Source organism: Diadema setosum, unplaced genomic scaffold, assembly GCF_964275005.1.
Source record: "Diadema setosum unplaced genomic scaffold, eeDiaSeto1 scaffold_30, whole genome shotgun sequence".
Taxonomy (NCBI): Eukaryota; Metazoa; Echinodermata; class Echinoidea; order Diadematoida; family Diadematidae; genus Diadema; species Diadema setosum.
Genome location: NW_027307656.1, coordinates 363,434 through 382,452, shown reverse-complemented (window position 1 = coordinate 382,452; position 19,019 = coordinate 363,434). Strand labels below are relative to the sequence as shown.

Genomic DNA, 19,019 nt, shown 5'->3' with positions numbered 1-19,019 from the left:
GCGGACACGTTTGTTATCCTGATGCGAACATTTTTCCTTTTTCTTTTCCTTTTATCAAAAAATGGTTATATCTAAAGTTGTTTCTTTCCCTTAACATGTGTGTGTGTGTGTGTGTGTGTGTGTCTGTGTGTGTTGTGCGTGTGTTTGTGTGGATGTTCCTAGGCAGAGTGGTAGACCAACGATTTACGCTACAGTTTACTGCATTTTTAATTGTAAGTTAGTTTCTTCTCTGACATTAAGTTGATGGTTTTTAAATTAGACATTGCCTATTTGTCAGTCTATGTTTAAGACTATGCTATGACATCTGAAACATTTCCTTCACTTGTATCATGCAAGCATATAAATTGCAGTTGCGCAGTTTTGCTCTTCCCACTTCTTTTTTCCCTTTCCTCTACTTTTGTTTAAGTTATACTGCAGATGTGAATGTTTCTACTAACATAATCCAACTTGAGTATTTGGAATGAAAACTGAATTAATTAACTCTAGGCCAGGTGTATAGCGTCTCGCTCATCTCTTTGAAATTTCAGGTTGTTATTGCTCGTCTATCGGAGTTGTAGACTGGCTATCTGTTGTTATAAAATGGGTTCAAGAATGTAGCCAATTGGAAGCGCTGAAATGAGTCACGTGTGCGTGCATTAATTTCTTAGTAAATGCACGGCCTGACCAGGGAGGTGGAAGAGTCTCTCTTCCACCTCCCTGGCCTGACGGACATCTTGACTTTTTAGCGAGTGCTACATGTAGCTGACTGGTATTGACCCACAAAGGTACGTGAATAATGCTGTTAGTTTTCGACCCATTTTATAAAACAAATGATGCACAGGATTATTTCGTGGCGTTAGTGAAGGTGCGGCGCACTCTCGAGTATTGACAATGGTGCGACATGCACTAGGCGCAGCCGAGTGCATGTTTGCAACCGTTGTCAATACTGAAGAGTGCGCCGCACCTTCACTAACACACTCTATCCTGTGCATCATTTGTATACTATAGAGGTATCTCGTGCCACATGAGTGGAAGGATACACTGTTTAGTATTAGTAAAGAGCTCTTTCATGACACACACAGCCAAGTACAGTGTGTTTGAAGGGGTCGTGTGTCATTCTGCCTATAAAAAAGCAAATCTTTATTTTCACCATGGCTGCTTCTCTATTCGTAGCCATGGGTGATGGGTGTTGTTGGCATCTTGGCAGTAAAGCATCGAGTATAATGCTATAATCCCCCTGCCCTGGTTAGGTTCTAGGCGTTCAATTTGATATATCTTTCTTCTTTACTATGTTAATCACTGCTGATGGTATTACAGAATTATGTTACGACACGTTTTACTCATAGCTTACAAAGCAAAGTTTATGCACTATACAAGTAATGTTTTTCTTTTGCCCTTTTTTCTTCAATTGAGGTAATGCCATTTGATAATCGTCCAGGTTCAAATCACATTCTCATGTAAATTGACACACTTGCTCTATATGCCTTTGTTTTGTATGGGAGGCTTCATTGCTTGTACTGCTGGTAAATCTCACAGGCTTGTATATACCTGTAAGAGCTCTCTGAACTGACCAATCATGGTAACAAGATTAGAGGGAATCATATTGGTTTTGTGAATAAGTGTCAAAGGTGATGTTTTAAAAGGCCAATGTTAATACCAAGATGATTATTAAAACACTCGTCATGTTTAATTTGTTCGTGTCGAGGATCACTGGGTGAATACACTGTAGCCCTATGTACTCAAAAGCCTGTAAATCGACTTAGTCGCACACGCACAGAATTTCCACTTAGTTTGTGTGACAGAGAAAAAAATGATCTGAATAATGTAGGTCCAAAAAAAGTTCAACTAAATATCTCAATATAACTTCAAGGTGCTATATCACATTCTTTTCTTTGTCGATCACAGATGACCGACATCTGATAACCCCAGCGTATCACCTTACTCGTCCTCACGGTGACGAGTTTCATATCTCGTTTCCATTTAAAATTGCCCTTTTTTTATATTAGGCCCCAAACAATCACCTCTCCTCCAATTAATTTGACACAAGAAAATTACCACTCCCATTTAAATTTTCTAACATCGTTTGTTATTTCAGTCGGAAAAAAACAACAACTCATATTCTGTGAACAGCGAAAAATAACGGGTATCAACGAAGTCTTCGAAATCACAGTGATTAATTATTCGTTTCTTTGTAATGATCTCGGTATTCCCGAGCCGCTCAGAGCCGATAATACATTAACCATCTTTTTTTTTGTCTTGTCCCTTTGTTTACTTGCTTGTTTGCTTGCTTACTTAGCGGTCGTGCTGGTCATCCAAGGCTAACGCTCAGAGATCCCCATTTCTGCATTCTGTCTAGGAATGTAATCGTGAAAAGCTTGCTTGCTTCACATATGATAATGATGATTATGTGAATAATGATGATATTAATAATGATAATGATAATGATAATAATAATAATAATAATAATACAGAAAGAAAGAAAGAAAGAAATACTAATAATGGTGCCTATACTTGCACAGGGCGCAGGTCTACTTTTTTCGATGGCGTTTCAAGAAATAAAAATGAATTCAAATATCATACATGTTCAAACAAGAAAACACAGAAGAAAATGACAAGCAACAAACAACCACATATACCAGATAAAGATTGCAATCGTTCCGAACATTACATATTGCAGTTATAGTCCTTATTGTGAGGGGAACAGATACGTTTTAAGTTTGGATTTCAACATTTTATAGATGACAGTAATAGAGTAGGTATACGTGGAAAAGGGTATGAACCGAATGATGTACTAATAAGTTTTTGTGACATCTTTTTTTTTTTTTTTTTTTTTGGGGGGGGGGGGAATATTACACAATAGCGAATTCGAAAAACCCAACCGAGAAGAAGGCAAAGAATGATTAAGCATAACAGCCATGGGCGTAAATTCCCCCTGTAATGGAGGTGGGGGGGGGGGATGGTCTGTACATAATTTTATTACATAAAAGAAATGTTACCATTTTATTGACTTTATTTGGGCACTATTCAGGGCCGCGCCACATTTTTGAAAGGTTGGGGGGGGGGGGTCAAAATTATCTTTCAGTGAAGAAGAAAGGAAATCAAAAGACAAGAGAAACAACAACAAAAAAGTCTTCATACTGACAAGTAAAAACAAACAAACAAAAACAAGAACAAAAAGACTACATATTTTTGCTGCCACTTCCCTCCCACTTTATAATTCATGCAAAAGAATGGGACATTCGCTCCCTGTAAAGTGTGTGTGTGTGTGTGTCGGGGGGGGGGGGGGGGGTCACCAAGCTTCTCCCCCTCCAAAAAACAAAAACAAAAGGGTGCGCCGGTCAGGTTATTGGCTTGTAACCCTGGTAATGGTGACTATCGCCGAACATCCCCCCCCCCGTACGGATTTATGCCGTTGATATCAGCTGCAGATTTTGATCCAACAACAACAACATCAAAAAAGAGGAATCGTATATTTGAAACTTAAATAACCCAACTGATATCTAACATTCCGCTGAACTTGAGCTATATGACTTCGATATGAGATTTCGTGATCGACTATCACACATAAGTTACGGGCTGTTTTTGATGAAGTATACAAGTGCTAGAGACAGGACCGATATGGACATAACATCATTAATGATCGAATTTACTTAACATATGATTCTGAAAACCAATAACTGAACATCTATCATCATTCAGTTTAGGCCACATAAAAGAAGGCTCCATGTGTTAAAGATGTATATAATAATGTACTATAGTACATGAATGTCTTATATCGGAGAACGTGGATACAGCTGCTAACGTCTTTCACGTTGAGTGAGATATTCAACCAGAATGTAAAGGCCCTAAAGTTATCCAGGGGATTTATTTTTCTGAGGGGAGGGGGGGGGGGGCAAGTAATGGGGGAAGGGGGTATTCCGGGTGGTAGTTATCCGGGGGTATAGTTATCCAGGGGGTAGTTATACGGGGGGTTATTATCCGGGGGTAGTTATTGGGGGGGGGGGGGTAGTTATCCATGGGTAGTTATGGGGGGGGGGGGTAGTTATCCGGGGAGTAGTTATCCGGGGGGTAGTTATCCAGGGGTAGCTGTCCGGGGGTAGTTATCTGGTGGTAGTTATCCGGGGGGTGGGGGGTAGTTATCCAAGAGGTAGATATCTGCGGCGGTAGTTATCTGGGGGTAGTTATCCAAGGGGTAGTTATCCAAGGGTAGTCATCCTGGGGCTGGTTATCCATGGGGTAGTTGTCCTAAGGGGGAATCGCCCAGAGGGGTGATTGCCCTAGGAGGATAGTTGTCCAGGGGGTAGTTGTCCTAGGGGGTAGTTGTCCTAGAGGGTAATTGCCCTGGAGGGTAATTGCCCTATGGGGTTAGTTGTCCGGCAGGTAGTTGCCCTAGGGGGGAATTGTCCTGAGGGATAATTATCCAAGTGGCAGTTATCCGGAGGGTAGTTTTCCAGGGGGTAGTGTTCCCAGACCCCAAATGTCGAAAAACAACTTGTCACCTTGATTTCTTGTCCTAAACAAATTCCAACCACTCGTTGACTTGTCTTTTTGTCCGCAACAAGTCGACTTTTCTGTTCCACTAACTAACCAATTTGTCTTCTTTTACAAGACAAGTCGACTTGTCGTGTTTTGACAACTCGGCATTTTGTCTTCTTGTCCGAAACAAGTCGACTTGTCGAGTTTCAACAACTCGTTTTCATGTCTTCTTGTCCAAAACAAGTCGACTTGCTGAGTTTCAACAACTTGTCATTTGACGTCTTGTCCCAAGCAAGTCGACATTCCGAGTTTCAACAACTCGTTATCATGTCTTCTTTTCCCAAACAAGTCGACTTCCCGAGTTTCAACAACTCATTTTCATGCCTTTTTGTCCAAAACGAGTCGACTTGCTAAGTTTCAACAACTCGTTATCATGTCTTTGTGTCTCAAACAAGTCGACTTGCCGAGATTCAATAACTTGTCATCTTGACTTCTTGTCCCAAGCGAGTCGACTTGCCGAGTTTCAACAACTTGTCATCTTGACTTCTTGTTCCAAACGAGTCGACTTTCCGAATTTCAACAACTTGTCATCTTGACTTCTTGTCCAAAGCAAGTCGACTTGCCGAGTTTCAACAACGCGTTATCATGTCTTCTTGTCCCAAACAAGTCGACTTGCCGAGTTTCAATAACTTGTCATCTTGACTTCTTGTCCCAAGCAAGTCGACTTGCCGAGTTTCAACAACTTGTCATCTTGACTTCTTGTCCCAAGCAAGTCGACTTTCCGAGTTTCAACAACTCGTTATCATGTTTTCTTGTTCCAAACGAGTCGACTTGCCGAGTTTCAACAACTTGTCATCTTGACTTCTTGTCCCAAACGAGTCGACTTGCCGAGTTTCAACAACTTGTCATCTTGACTTCTTGTCCCAAGCAAGTCGACTTTCCGAGTTTCAACAACTCGTTATCATGTCTTCTTGTTCCAAACGAGACGATTTGTCGAGTTTCAACAACTCGTTATCATATCTTCTTGGCACAAACAAGTCGACTTGCCGAGTTTCAACAACTTGTCATCTTGACTTCTTGTCCCAAGCAAGTCGACTTGCCGAGTTTCAACAACTTGTCATCTTGACTTCTTGTCGAAAGCAAGTCGACTTGCCGAGTTTCAACAACTTGTCATCTTGACTTCTTGTCCCTAACGAGTCGACTTGCCGAGTTTCAACAACTTGTCATCTTGACTTCTTGTCCCAAGCAAGTCGACTTGCCGAGTTTCAACAACTTGTCATCTTGACTTCTTGTCCAAAGCAAGTCGACTTTCCGAGTTTCAACAACTCGTTATCATGTCTTCTTGTTCCAAACGAGTCGACTTTCCGAGTTTCAACAACTCGTTATCATGTCTTCTTGTTCCAAACGAGTCGACTTGCCGAGTTTCAACAACTTGTCATCTTGACTTCTTGTCCCAAACGAGTCGACTTGCCGAGTTTCAACAACTTGTCATCTTGACTTCTTGTCCAAAGCAAGTCGACTTTCCGAGTTTCAACAACTCGTTATCATGTCTTCTTGTCCCAAACGAGTCGACTTACCGAGTTTCAACAACTTGTCATCTTGTCTTCTTGATCCAAGCAAGTCGACTTGCCGAGTTGCAATAACTCGGCTTCTCGGTATTTAACCTGTCTTCTCGTCTTCTTATCTCGTCATCTGGTTGGCACTTTTAAGCTTCCGTACGCAGCTGCTAGTTATCATGGCCGATTTTGATGTGGAAGCATTCGTTGGTCAGGGTTTGACCGTGACCAGGTTGAAAGGGCTGGTCAAGGCTAATCTGAAGATTGTAGCTGGTAGGCTAAGCGTAGATTTGACCGGTTGCACACGTAAAGCAGAGATTCTGGATGCTGTAGTTAAGCATGCAAAGTTAAGCACTGTGCCTCCTGTCGAATTGTCAGACAGTGAAGGGGAAGGTAGGCCTAAATCACAGAGTCAGAGAGATGAATTGAGTGAAAAGGAAATGTTAGAGTTGGAAGAACGGAGAGATAGGCTCAGAGCAGCAGAGCATGAGCGTGAAATGGAAAGAAAGAGAATGGAGTTGGAAATGATGCGGTTTGAAGCAATAAATTTGCAGGCTAGAGACTCTATGCAGAACAGAGGTCAGAGGTCGATTGGTTCCGATTTGGCAAGTAGAACAAAGTTGATGCCTAAATTTGATGAGAAGGATTTAGATTCATTCTTCTTCACATTTGAGAGGATAGCAATGAGATTAGAGTGGCCGAAGGATGAATGGGCATTGTTAGCTCAGCAAGTGCTGACAGGTAAGGCCCAGGCGGTTTTCTCCTCTCTGAGTTGTGAACATGCATTCGATTACGAGAAAATGAAAGATGCAATTTTGCAGTCCTACGAGCAGGTGCCAGAGGCATATCGACAACAGTTTCGTAACATGAGACGATCCGAAGGTGAAACTCATGTTGAATTGGCGAGAAGAAAAGAGGTCGCTTTCGATCGTTGGATTAGATCTTTGAAGGTAGATCTTACGTACGAGGCACTGAGAGAAATTATGCTCCTAGAAGAGTGCAAACGTGGCATGGGAGTTGACGTGCGGACACATGTAAACCACTCCAAGGAATCCACCGTAAAGTCTGCTGCGATGGTGGCTGACAGTTATGAGCTAACACATAAGGGGAAGAGGTCACCCCCTGTTAGGCGGAGATTTTCCCAGGGAGAGAAGTCTGGTGAGGCTCATTCAGCAAGTGGTACGTGTAGTGCTCAGCAGAGTAGTGGTGTTAGGAATGAAAGAAAGCTCATTTGCTACTACTGTAAGTCTGAGGGACAAGCTTTTACTTGCTCAAAAGTCGATTAGACATCACGGTCCGGATACATGGAACACTCTTCCTCAGGAGTTGAAACAGTGTGCCTCCTTGTTTTCATTCAAAGCAAACTTAAAGAAGCATATTTTATCACAGTATACTTCAAATACGAATTAAGCACGAATAATTTATATGACTTATGTTGGTCTCCCGATAGTAGCAACATCGTAAGTCATTCCCTCTTCCAGCAAACCAATTTTATCACTCCAAATCCCAGCCTATCTGCCCCTGTGCACTCTCAAGCACTCGCACGCACATTCACCACCATCACACATCAGAGTTTATTTTCCCCTGCTATCTTCGCAGCAAAATTTGTATTGTTTACCAATTTACCTACCTACCTTTTCCTCGGGCCGGCCATCTTTTCAAGCAATGCTTACAATGGCGGCCCTCTGCATTATCATTTCTTAAATATAATATTGTTATTGTAATCCCAGCTGCATAGACATGCATACTGTAATATCATTAATTTCCTTTTATATCGTTGTTTATGCAAGTCAAACGACTCTGTTTCAAATATACTTTGTATGTTTCCCATGTTCACGATTATTCAATTTATGTATATATTGATTTGCAGAAAATAAAGTATCTATCAAACAAACAATCAAACATGTAAAGACTCTGTGCCCTAAGCTAAAGCTGAAAAATGCTGGAAAACAAGAGAAGTCAGAGCCAAATGGTTTTGTACGTGTGTCAAGTGGAGTGCATGGAATGAGTCAGAGTGTAGCAACTCAGACTCAGTGCATGAAAGATGATGATGAGATTGATGAGAGGTACAAGGATTTTGTGTCCTGTGGTGTGGTCAGATTCAGTAGGGGTGATGAGATTCCTGTCACCATTTTGAGAGATACAGGGTCCACACAAACTCTTCTCGTCGCAGATCAGTCGTCATTGGATGAAAGTGATTTCAATGGCAAACAGGTTCTTATCCAAGATGTCAGTATGGGATATAAACCCATCCCGCTGTGCAGTGTTAAGTTGAAGAGTCAACTTGTGTCTGGGTTGGTGACAGTTGGTGTTGTTGACAATTTTGCCGATGAGAAAAAAAATCTCTTTTGTTGGGAAATGATTTGGCTGGTGGTAAGGTAGTGCCATCACCCGTTGTGTGTTTTCAACCTGTTTGCGATTCAGCTACAGAAACCTTGGAGCAGGAAATCCCAGGTATTGTTCCATTGTGTGTAGTGTCAAGGGCACAAGCAGTGAGAGAGAAAGAGAACAAGAATGGAGATGATGAAGCTGAAGTTACATTGAACGGTACAGTTCTCGCCGAAACGAGTAAGAGTATGGATGAAGCTGTTCATTCTGAGCCAAATTTCAGTCAGTCTGCTTCGATTAAAGCACAGGGAGAAACAGATGCAGGTGGTAAGAGCATGATTGACTCCTCTGTTGTTGCTGCGGTCCATGTACAGGATGATGTACCCCGTGATGCAGAGAGTTTGCCTGAAGTAGATTTCAAGTCAGGAATGATTCCCAGGGTCCATGTCTAATCCAGAGATATCGCTTGATCAATTGCCAGAGTCAGATATAGGTCAAGGTCGAGTGTCTCCACATAGTGCCAAAGTCCAGGCAATCATAGATTTCCCCTCCCCCTCCTCCAAGAAAGAGCTCCGCCGTTTTCTTGGGATGTGCGGTTTTTACCGTAAATTCGTGCCAAACTTCAGTGATGTGGTAGCCCCGCTGACGGACCTTCTCAAGAAGGGGGTCAACTTTGACTGGTCAGGAGCCTGTGAGACAGCATTCAACAGACTGAAAGCGGTGCTGATGTTGGAGCCAGTGCTGGAGGCGCCAAACTTTGAGACACCTTTTCAGCTCGCCGTGGATGCCAGCGATGTAGGGGTTGGAGCTGTACTCCTACAAAAGGACAAATCTGGTCTCCTGAAACCTGTCAGCTACTTCTCCAAGAAGTTGAACAGACATCAGCAGAGATACTCCACCATAGAAAAGGAGTGCTTGGGTCTGGTGTTAGCAGTTCAACATTTCGAGGTGTACCTGAGCAACTCGCCTGAGGTAACTGTATATACAGACCACAACCCGTTGACTTTCCTGGAGAGATTTCGCAGTAAGAACCAGAGACTCTTTCGATGGAGCCTGTTTCTGCAGCTATATGGACTGAAAGTGACTCACATCAAAGGAAAGGACAACATAATCGCTGATGCGCTTTCCAGAGCATAAATGATATGGACGCAGACTTCTGTAAGAGCGAAAAAAGGAACGTTGATAACTGTGACAAACATTGTGACAATGTCCGTTAAAATAATTCAACGCTGGACGCTTAATAGCTGGAAGTCAATGTTCATACATTATTCAAACTTCCAAAAGACTGGAATGCGTTGGTGTATGATACACATGTTTGTTTGTTTGTTTGTTTGTTTTTGCATACCAAGTGTATAATTTGTTTGATATTCATATGTCAACATTATCATTTTTGTGAGGCTATGCATGCAGTCATAAAGATGAACATAATGTATAGTCATGTTGTGTAAACAAATTTTAGATCATACAGAAGTAAATTTTTTTTTTTGGTTTGTGATTTCACATTTTGTCAAATCAGGTAAAAAACCCACAAAAGGAATGTTGCATTCAGTTATACAGTAGTTTATATCTTCACAACCAAATTCTGTATGAAGAAAAGATGCAGATTATGATGCAGAAAGAGGTTTTAACTTCCAAAGTTTATTTGCTTGTAAAAACTAGAGGATGCGTATATGCTGTTTAGTACAATTTGTGGCATAAGGTCATCCATTTGGAAATTCAATGTGGTAGTTTTCTCTTTATGAAAAAAAAGGGAAATTGTGTCAGAAATATTATTTATTTTTGAGCTGTCAGAAGTTGATTCAGAGTGTAATTCGTGTATAGGATTTGTACCGTGGTGTGTCACAGAAATATGTTTTTCTGTTGCCTATTGTCATGCTGATACAAGGTCAGTACGATGAGTCAAAGATTCTATGCAAAAAGTGTTAAAAAAATACTATCTTTCATAATTCCAGGTGAATATTAGGAAGACTGTGGCATGGAAAAGATTGACTCATGGCATGTGTTTGAAGCATTATTTTGTGTAATGTATAATGATAGTATACATAGACAGCTATATTTTCATGCATACAGAGAAAGTCATATTTCATAGAAGCATTTTGTGGAAAGTTTCATGTGTGCAAGAAAATGTCAAAGTGAACCAGTTGTTCCAATGTATGTTTAACAATTTTCATGAATAATTATGTACAGTACATGTGTGAAAGTACAAGCTGTACAGACATGTACCTTTTAGAGCAGTATTAAGTTTCAAGTATGAGGCATGAGGTATAATTATGTTTTAGTGCATTACCATTATGTATGCATGTTTTGTACACATTTAAATTATGATATACAGCTACAATATGTTTTATTGTATGTTTTCAAGTTCAGTGCAGGATTCTGACATTGTTTTGCATCATAACATACACTTGAGTTGTTTATTTGAGTGAATATTGCCAATATTCAGTGCATTGGAAACCATACAGACGTTTGTCACTCCTGTAAATCACCTGTAATGCTTGTGTTTATGTGTATACGTCGCATGGTGATTCAGAGTGCGAACATATTTAATGAGGTACCCGCATTCCAACATAGGTAATGAGGTTGTTGCGTAGCAACGTAGTAAGTGCTAGGCCGTTCTCATTCGTTTTTATGCATATTCATTAAGTGACTTGCGTACAGGTACCGTCGCGCACATGGCATGCCATTGCCGTCATGAATATTCATACAGATGTGAATGTCGTTACAATGAGTGTTCGTTTGCACCAACCAGTGAAAGTTTGATGGTGTCATTTGTATAAAATGTAAAGGCGGTGTAAAACGTAGTTATAGTATGAAATTATCGAGGTAATAATCGATTACAGTAGAATCGGTATACTGTAATAGTAGGAATAGTAACCAACTGATGTAAGATCGATGTTAGAGTTGATCGATCATCGAAATTAATCGATTAAAAAACCGATCGATTCTTTGTGTTTAAGCGCTCGTTTGAAGCCTGCACAGTTTAGTAGCTTAGCTAACGATTTCATTGGCTTGATAATCCGACTGGAAAGTAGGAGTAAACACATGCATACGTTGTACGTTGCGTTATAAGTAAGTAAATCAAATACAGTAGCGCATATTCATGTCTATTTTTGTTAGAAAGTGTTGACCATCAAAGATAGGCAAACTTTCTTCTGTGGGGGAGATATGTCATGAATATGCATTTGTACAAAGGAGGTGTGGCCTGTTTGGCCCATTGTGAAAAGTCAAGATGGCTCATTTTCGAGTGACGCTGGGACCATGCCGTCCGAGGAATCCAGAGGGAGGAATAAAGTTGTTATAACTTTAAGTTTTCGTGTGATGGTGAAATGATTCCGTGTCACGAATTTCCCTCATTCCGTAATAATATAATAAACATTTTGTACAGATATTATTACGCGCGGGCGCGGGAACACACACACGCACATATACACACACACACACACACACATATATATATATATATATATATATATATATATATATATATATTATTATTACTATTACTACTATATATGTATATCATACAAATATGTCACTAAAATTCGCATCACTCCATCGTAAAGCGACATCTTTACCTTGGGTTTGGGTGCCTTCTACGTAGTCTGCAACGAAATATAATACAAAAAGTGCAGTTTGTTTGTTTGGTTTTATTTCTGCATTTTTCATCATTTCGATGCAAAGTAAAATCATAACTTTTCTAACATTTTCATTACAAAATAACATCATCAATAACATTTTCAGCATTGCGAACAAAGGAAAATACAGCACATACTTAACGTACAAGTTAATTGTCAGGGATGATAATAAACGACGTCATTTACGAGGGAATGTTTATAAGGTGAAAAATGCATCAAACCACATATCATAAGCGTGTGCTTGAAATGATAGTGGCCTGAAAGTGCAGTTAGTCACAAGCAATTAAATATTTATTTCGTAGTTTTCTACATTTTACTGCGTGTTCTAAAGAGATAAATAGTCTACGTAGATACATACAATTTCATATTTATATGCCTGATAATTTTTAATCTATACATGTACAGGCACATACACACACATTAATATATATATATGTATATATATATATATATATATATATATATATATATATATATTATATACAGTGTGTATAAAAAAATAATAATCCAACTTTGGAGGGCTGCAATTTTATAATTGTCAGCAATGGAGAGCGAAATGTTGATTGCGAGAAAATGGAACCCTTCCTCTTTCCATTGACACCTAATTATGTTGACAAATGTCATGCATGACTATTACAAAGCGCATGAACTTTAAAGACAACAACGACAAAGTTTGCGTGTTATAAAGGAACAATGCATGTCTCACTGCATGGATGAGATCTGTCAATGAAAGTGGCCGAAGAAGCCAGCCTGTATGAATGCAGGTTTGTGTTAGGGGTTTGTGTTTATGGTCCTTAACCTTTATCATGGCCACCTGTCCGATAACTTGCTCACTCTCACAGAGGTCAACCCCCCACAGTCCATTTTCTCTTCTCCATATTCAACACACAGCTGAGAGGGATAAACCATATCTTGAATATAAACAGTAAAAAAATGGATAATGGTCTACCCTGTATGGGAAGGACCATGTTATCGACAACGTGGTCATGTTTAGGGTTATGAACCATAAAAGGTTAGAAGAAACCCTATTAAAAACACGAACCTGCAGTCATTCAAGCTCGCCGATGATCTGACCACCGTCAATGACAGATCTCATCCATATAGTGAGACATGCATTGCTCCTTCACAAGAACAAGCAAACTTGGAAAGAGTGCAATTTGTCATTGTTGCCTTTAAGTTCATGTGCTCAGTCATGCATGATGTTTGTCGACATTATTAGGTATCAATGGAAAGAGGAAGAGTTCCCTTTCCTCCCAACCAACATCGCCCTCTCCTTATCTGACAGTTCTAAAATCATAGACCTTAAGTGGGATTACTTTTTTTGTATACGCACTGTATGGTGAAATGAATAATAGACGCATGGTGTGAACTCTTTAAAACAATGATAGATATCGCAGCTTTTCTGAATTACTGGCCTGTTAAAAGTTATGTATGATGTTATGAAACATACCTGATGGAGTGGTTTCTGCCGCTGTTTCGGATAAAGAAATCAGACAGAATCATATTGCTTATGATTACTGAGCGTCCGTGTATAATGTATGAGTCTCTCTCTCTCTCTCTCTCTCTCTCTCTCTGTCTGTCTGTCTTTTGTTAGTGTATAATTAATTAGATTTAGCAACAATCAAGAAACTAAGTAATTTGAAACGAAAGTTAATTTTAGTACCGTATATTCCAATTCTTCACTGGCCCAGGGTGACAACTTCTTATTCCCTTATTGAGTATCCAATCCTATTTCAAGGAGTAGGACCTACGTATAGCCTATAGCATGAGTCATGTAAAACACGAATCTTTCCATTCAGATTTTTTATGAGACTGCTGTTGTACTGTCTGTCTGTGTGTGTGTGTGTGTGTGTGTGTGTCTGTGTGTCTGTGTGTGTGCTTCCCTTGTTTGCCACTTTACCACAAAGGTACCAGAGTGTTTTGACCATCTTATCAGAGGTCTCTTACCTTTTGGACATATCTTAATTTGATCACACAGCACTTTAGGTTCTTCTTCCTCCCCTTTTCCCTTTCTTTTTGTTTGTATTTTTTTCCAACTTTTTAATCGTTTAAGCGTTATGCGCATTATTAAGGAACAACATATGCTTTCACTCACCAATGTCCTCCTCCAGACAAGATGGAAGTGCTGAGTTCCAGTATGGTTTGTATGGTGATTGTCCAGGGACGCACAGAAGAGTTTGGCTTCCGTTAACGATATAACCTTCGTTACAGGTCAAGGTCAGTGACGAGCCGAGATACATACTGCCAATCCGAGACCAATATCCATGCTGTACTTTCCCAGGATGGTTACAAAAGCCAATAGAGGCTTGTTGTGAAAGCGAAGTACAAGTGCTGATTATTTCGATAGGATATGGATTTCACTTTATGTATTATCATACTTGACAAAATAGTAATCTCGCATTGCGGGATAGTGACAAATTTGTCTAACTTAAGAAATTATTAAAGAGAACAAACAAACAAACAAACACAAACATACAAAATATGGTAACTGTAACCTGTTAATGTACGTTTAGGCAAACTTAAAAATGTTGATGCTTTACGCGCAGTTGGCAATAAGTCGTCAAATGAATTGCGCATGTGAAGGAGGTATGCAGGTGCAACTATGTTCATTCTATTTTGGAAATAATGTAGTTGGACACTGTTTCTATTAAATATCTGGATTTTCTTCACCGGCTGCTGCTGCAGGATAGGGATGCAGCAATTGTAATGAATTTGAACGCAATTAGTACGGTTATTTGTATGAATCTGCATGATTCCACGGTATATGTTAACGTTGGTAATTTCGTGGGGTTGAATTCTAATTTTAAACGAGGCAATAATCTTAGTGTCTTATAGAAAGTCATGTTATACCACTGTAGAGAGAGAACCAGGTTGGATTTCCAGTTGCCCCACCATACCGTTCATCCATGTTTCCGGGACACGGGCTGTCACACCGTTCTTCATCCACTCCTTCCGACGAAACGGTGTCTATCAGGTCTCTTCCTTCAGTGTCATTAAGACAATAACATTCATCTCGTTGGATGACACAATAGTTGTCTTGCTGCTCTCTGCAGGTCAAGAGGCAGTCTTCAATCGATGAGATGGAGGTCGAGTTCCGTAAATGAAAGAGACTCGCTTTAGATCCGGCAATCTCATAGCAGCCTTGGTAACCAGGCCCTAGAAATCATGGAAAATAAAACGATTGGTTCAGAGAGGGTGATGGGCGATGGAGCGAGAGAGGGAGAGGGAATAGGCATACTCTATTGATGCTACACAGAGAAGCGAGTAGTGAAAAATGGGGAGTCAGAAATTAATAAAAGGAAGCGATGAGAGATTCACCTGCATGCACACTGTTAAACATGAGGTCATTGACCTCCCGACATACATGTTTTGTACAGTAAAGGCACGAAGCAACTAAACCAGTCAGTACTTGCGGTGCACAGTGCATGTCCGGGTGAAAGGAGAAAAAAAAAAAATCACCAAGTTTTTACGCCATGTATGCCTGATTTATTTATTGAAAAAATAAACAAACAAATAAATGACACATTGGCAGCTGCCTTGTTCGGCTATGTACATCCGTAAATAGATAAATTTGTGACATTAGATCTTAATTTTCCCCAATCTAACAAGCAGTCAGCTTGGTTTCCATTGTACAGTCAAACCTGTCTGTAGCGACCACCCAAGGAAGACGAAAGAAGTGGCCCTTGTAGAGAGGTGGCCACCATAGACAGGTTCTTTAAAATGCATTTTTTTCTTCTCTCGGAGTGAATTATTTTTAGTGGTCGTACCGGGCAGATGGCCGCTGTAGGCAAGTGGACGCTACGACATTGGACACTATTTGTGACCTTGCACCACAAAACCAACAGAAAGTTTCCAGACATGAATTTTTAATTAAAGGGCCCCTGAAATCCAAATGCATGTTGATTTGTGTTGACTAATGATACCCTCAACATCACTTTCGCGGTAAAACGAATATCGGGAAACATTCCATATATTTTTTACGATTTTTTTCTTCTATTTTTCTTCAGATTACTTGAGAACGTCCACAAAAAATCCTTCCAAACCAATATTCCTCAGATGACCTCATCTGTCAATCATTGCTATACTGCCCTACTTTAGCAAGAGGAAGCAAGTGAAATCGAGTACAGATGCTACAAATGAAAAAAAAAATGTTTTTGGGTAGGCCTTTCAACATGGAAATTTGTGAAGAGAAATGATGTCTGTATTCGTGCAAGTCATATGGTGATGATTTTATGAAAATTCGAAGAATTTTAATATTCCCATAGAAACTCATATCTATGTAACTTGCTTCCTTTTGCCAAATTATTAAAGATTTGTAGCAAACATGAAAAATCTGGCAAAGAGAAGCATGTGACAATCATATCAATATTATATTACTTGCTTCCTTTTACCAAAGTATTTAATATAGATATGTAGCAAACATAAAAAAAAAATGGCAAAAGGAAGCAAGTAACAATCATATCATAGGGATGATACTTGCTCCATTTTGCCAATGTAGTTTAGATTGTTTGTAAGTATAAATGATTGGGCAAAGGGGAGCAAGTGACAATCATATCATGAGGTTGTAATTTGCTTCCTTTTGCCATTTATTATGCAATTTTGTGCACTTGCTTCCTTTTGCCACCCGATTATCTCAGAAATGGGCCAAAATTGTAACTTTTGGATTTTTCAGTTAAATAGAGCATATGTTAATATGCCAAATCAATAAACAAAGTAAATATTCATAAACATGTCACCTGCTTCCTTTTGCCAAAGTAGGGCAGTATAGTATTGGAATGCACCTTCCCCTCGACTCAGCATAACTTGCATGTTCCCTCGCCATGTCTTTTGTTAGTCACATTAATATCACAGAAACATGCAAGTGAGTGCTGTAGTGAAATAGGTATGGGGTTTGACTTTTTGCTGGTTTTGTGATGCAAGGTCACATTTGACTGTAAAAGTATAGGACAAACAGTTTACAATTTAAACGAAGGATGCATTTTACGAAGAGAATGAATGTTACACTTGTTTCTTTCCAAAATTATAAAAATCATGATATCATTGACGTTAAAAATTACACATTCATAGTATCTAATGTTTTGCTGTCTCAAAAATGCATGCTTGCACACACATAAATAATTATGATCCTGTACAGATACTTTTGATAGGGGCTTTGATTTTGGGGAGTGGGAGTTGGGAGAAACTTCTGGTTTTCTTGAGAACAACGATATACTTACGATGGCATAATACTTTTGAGATGCTTCCAGATGAGCACACGGTAGAGGTTGAGGAACATTCCTGTAGGATTCTCACGTCTGAGGCAGATGAAGGATGTAATTCAAAGACAGAATAGGAAATTTGAACAAATTTCAATTCCTGAATCATTGTAGAAGAGAATGAACGGTGCTAGAAACAATTCTTGAAATACCATGCATTTCATCATGGACTATGATATACTTAAGTTAGTTAAAAGCAACAACAGCAACGCATTTTATAGTTAGGTTATTGACAAGACTGAGTGACGAGACAAGTATCTTTGTATAAGATATCGGATGAACAGTGGGAAAAAGAGAAACACTCGTTTTATTGTTTTGTTAAAAAGCTTTTTTCAAGTAGTTTATACGTCAACGTGAATGTGTGCACCCCACCCCCCCCCCCAAAAAAAAAAAGAGAAAAAACGAGGGAAAAAACCGTAGGGCATTCATATTCCTGTAGTTCCCATGAGAAATTATGAAATATAGGATATGTTACCTTTGCTGGTACAATGACTGCTAAAGTTATAGAATGTTGTCATGCTGGCGGCATCGATGTCATCGGACCTATACACTGTAACGTCAGGATAACCGAGCTGTCGACATGCTGTGTGAGCTGTGGCAGAATTCCAGTTATCTGCACATACAGGAAGCCATGCCTGGGAAGCAGGGTGGTACAACTGTAACAGACCGTTCCACTGTGACGTGCTGTCAGACTGAATCCTAGCAGAGTACTCTGGAACTTGTAATATACAAGATAAAAAGTATCCTCTTTACAGGTTATTTCAAATAACCATAAACAAATAACCATAAACCTCATTTTATGAAATGTTGGTGTACTAAAAAATAATCACCCTCAAAGATTTCTCTTAGACATGAGGGGGTATGTGACATGAGCATGACTTCTCATTTGATTTGAATTGAATTTGATTCTGCATATCATTCCATAAAGTATTTTAAAGGGATGGTACAGTATTGGTGGAGATGAGAATTGGGCTTTTAACTTTTTGCGAGATACCAAGAAAACACTTATGAAATAATACAGAGCATACCATTTTCAGAGGAATTCAAAGTTTATTTGATGAAAATCGGGTTTGGAATGACTGAAACATCCAAAAACAAAGTAAAACAAAGAGCTCGTTATAAAGTGTGGGTCACACACTTATTAGGCTCACTCTGTTTTGGATATCTCAGCCATTTCAAAACCAATTTTCATCAAATAAAATGTGGAATTCCTCATGGAATTACATGCTCTTTCATATTTCATAAGAGGTTTCTCATTATCTCACCAAAAATGTCAGAAACCTGAAATTAGGTCTAAACAAAAACTATGATGATCCCTTTAAACGTGACAAACAGTCAATCGAAAAGTATGTCGAAACGTGTATAGCCTATATACATATATAGATACAACGCACTGTTATATAGGTGCCTACCAACCATAGATTGTATGCGTAAACGTCAGTCATGCAGGAACAAAGGGAAAATCGTTGATTATTCAGTGAAGTTATCTGGGACAAAATGCAGGTGACTTCCATATTAAGAAAAAGCACAATGAAAATGAAAATGACGGCCTCTGAGAATAGATTAGAAATGTTCTACTTCGTTACAAATCAATTCATACTAAACTTTATGACCAGGTGGGTAAGGTAGACAATGCTTCACTGCAAGGGGAGGTAGAGTGTGTGTATGGAAGTGCAGTATAGGTTTCGGGCCGTCTTTTTGTGAAAAGGATTCCGCGTTGATTTGTTTGCATATAAATTTCGTGTTTGTAAATGCGTGTGGGTGTTTCTGTTCATGGGTGAGCGTGGATG

The 19,019-nt window shown here is 39.5% G+C and overlaps 1 long non-coding RNA gene across 1 annotated transcript in view; it reads right to left on the bottom strand.

The window, feature by feature from the left end:
* LOC140245760 (uncharacterized) overlaps positions 1 to 14,247 on the bottom strand; it is a 48,845-nt gene extending 34,598 nt beyond the window's left edge. The window contains exon 1 of the long non-coding RNA XR_011902366.1: positions 14,070 to 14,247. This is a non-coding gene — a long non-coding RNA (uncharacterized lncRNA). The remainder of the gene's footprint in view (positions 1 to 14,069) is intronic.
* Between the last annotated feature and the right edge of the window lie 4,772 nt (positions 14,248 to 19,019).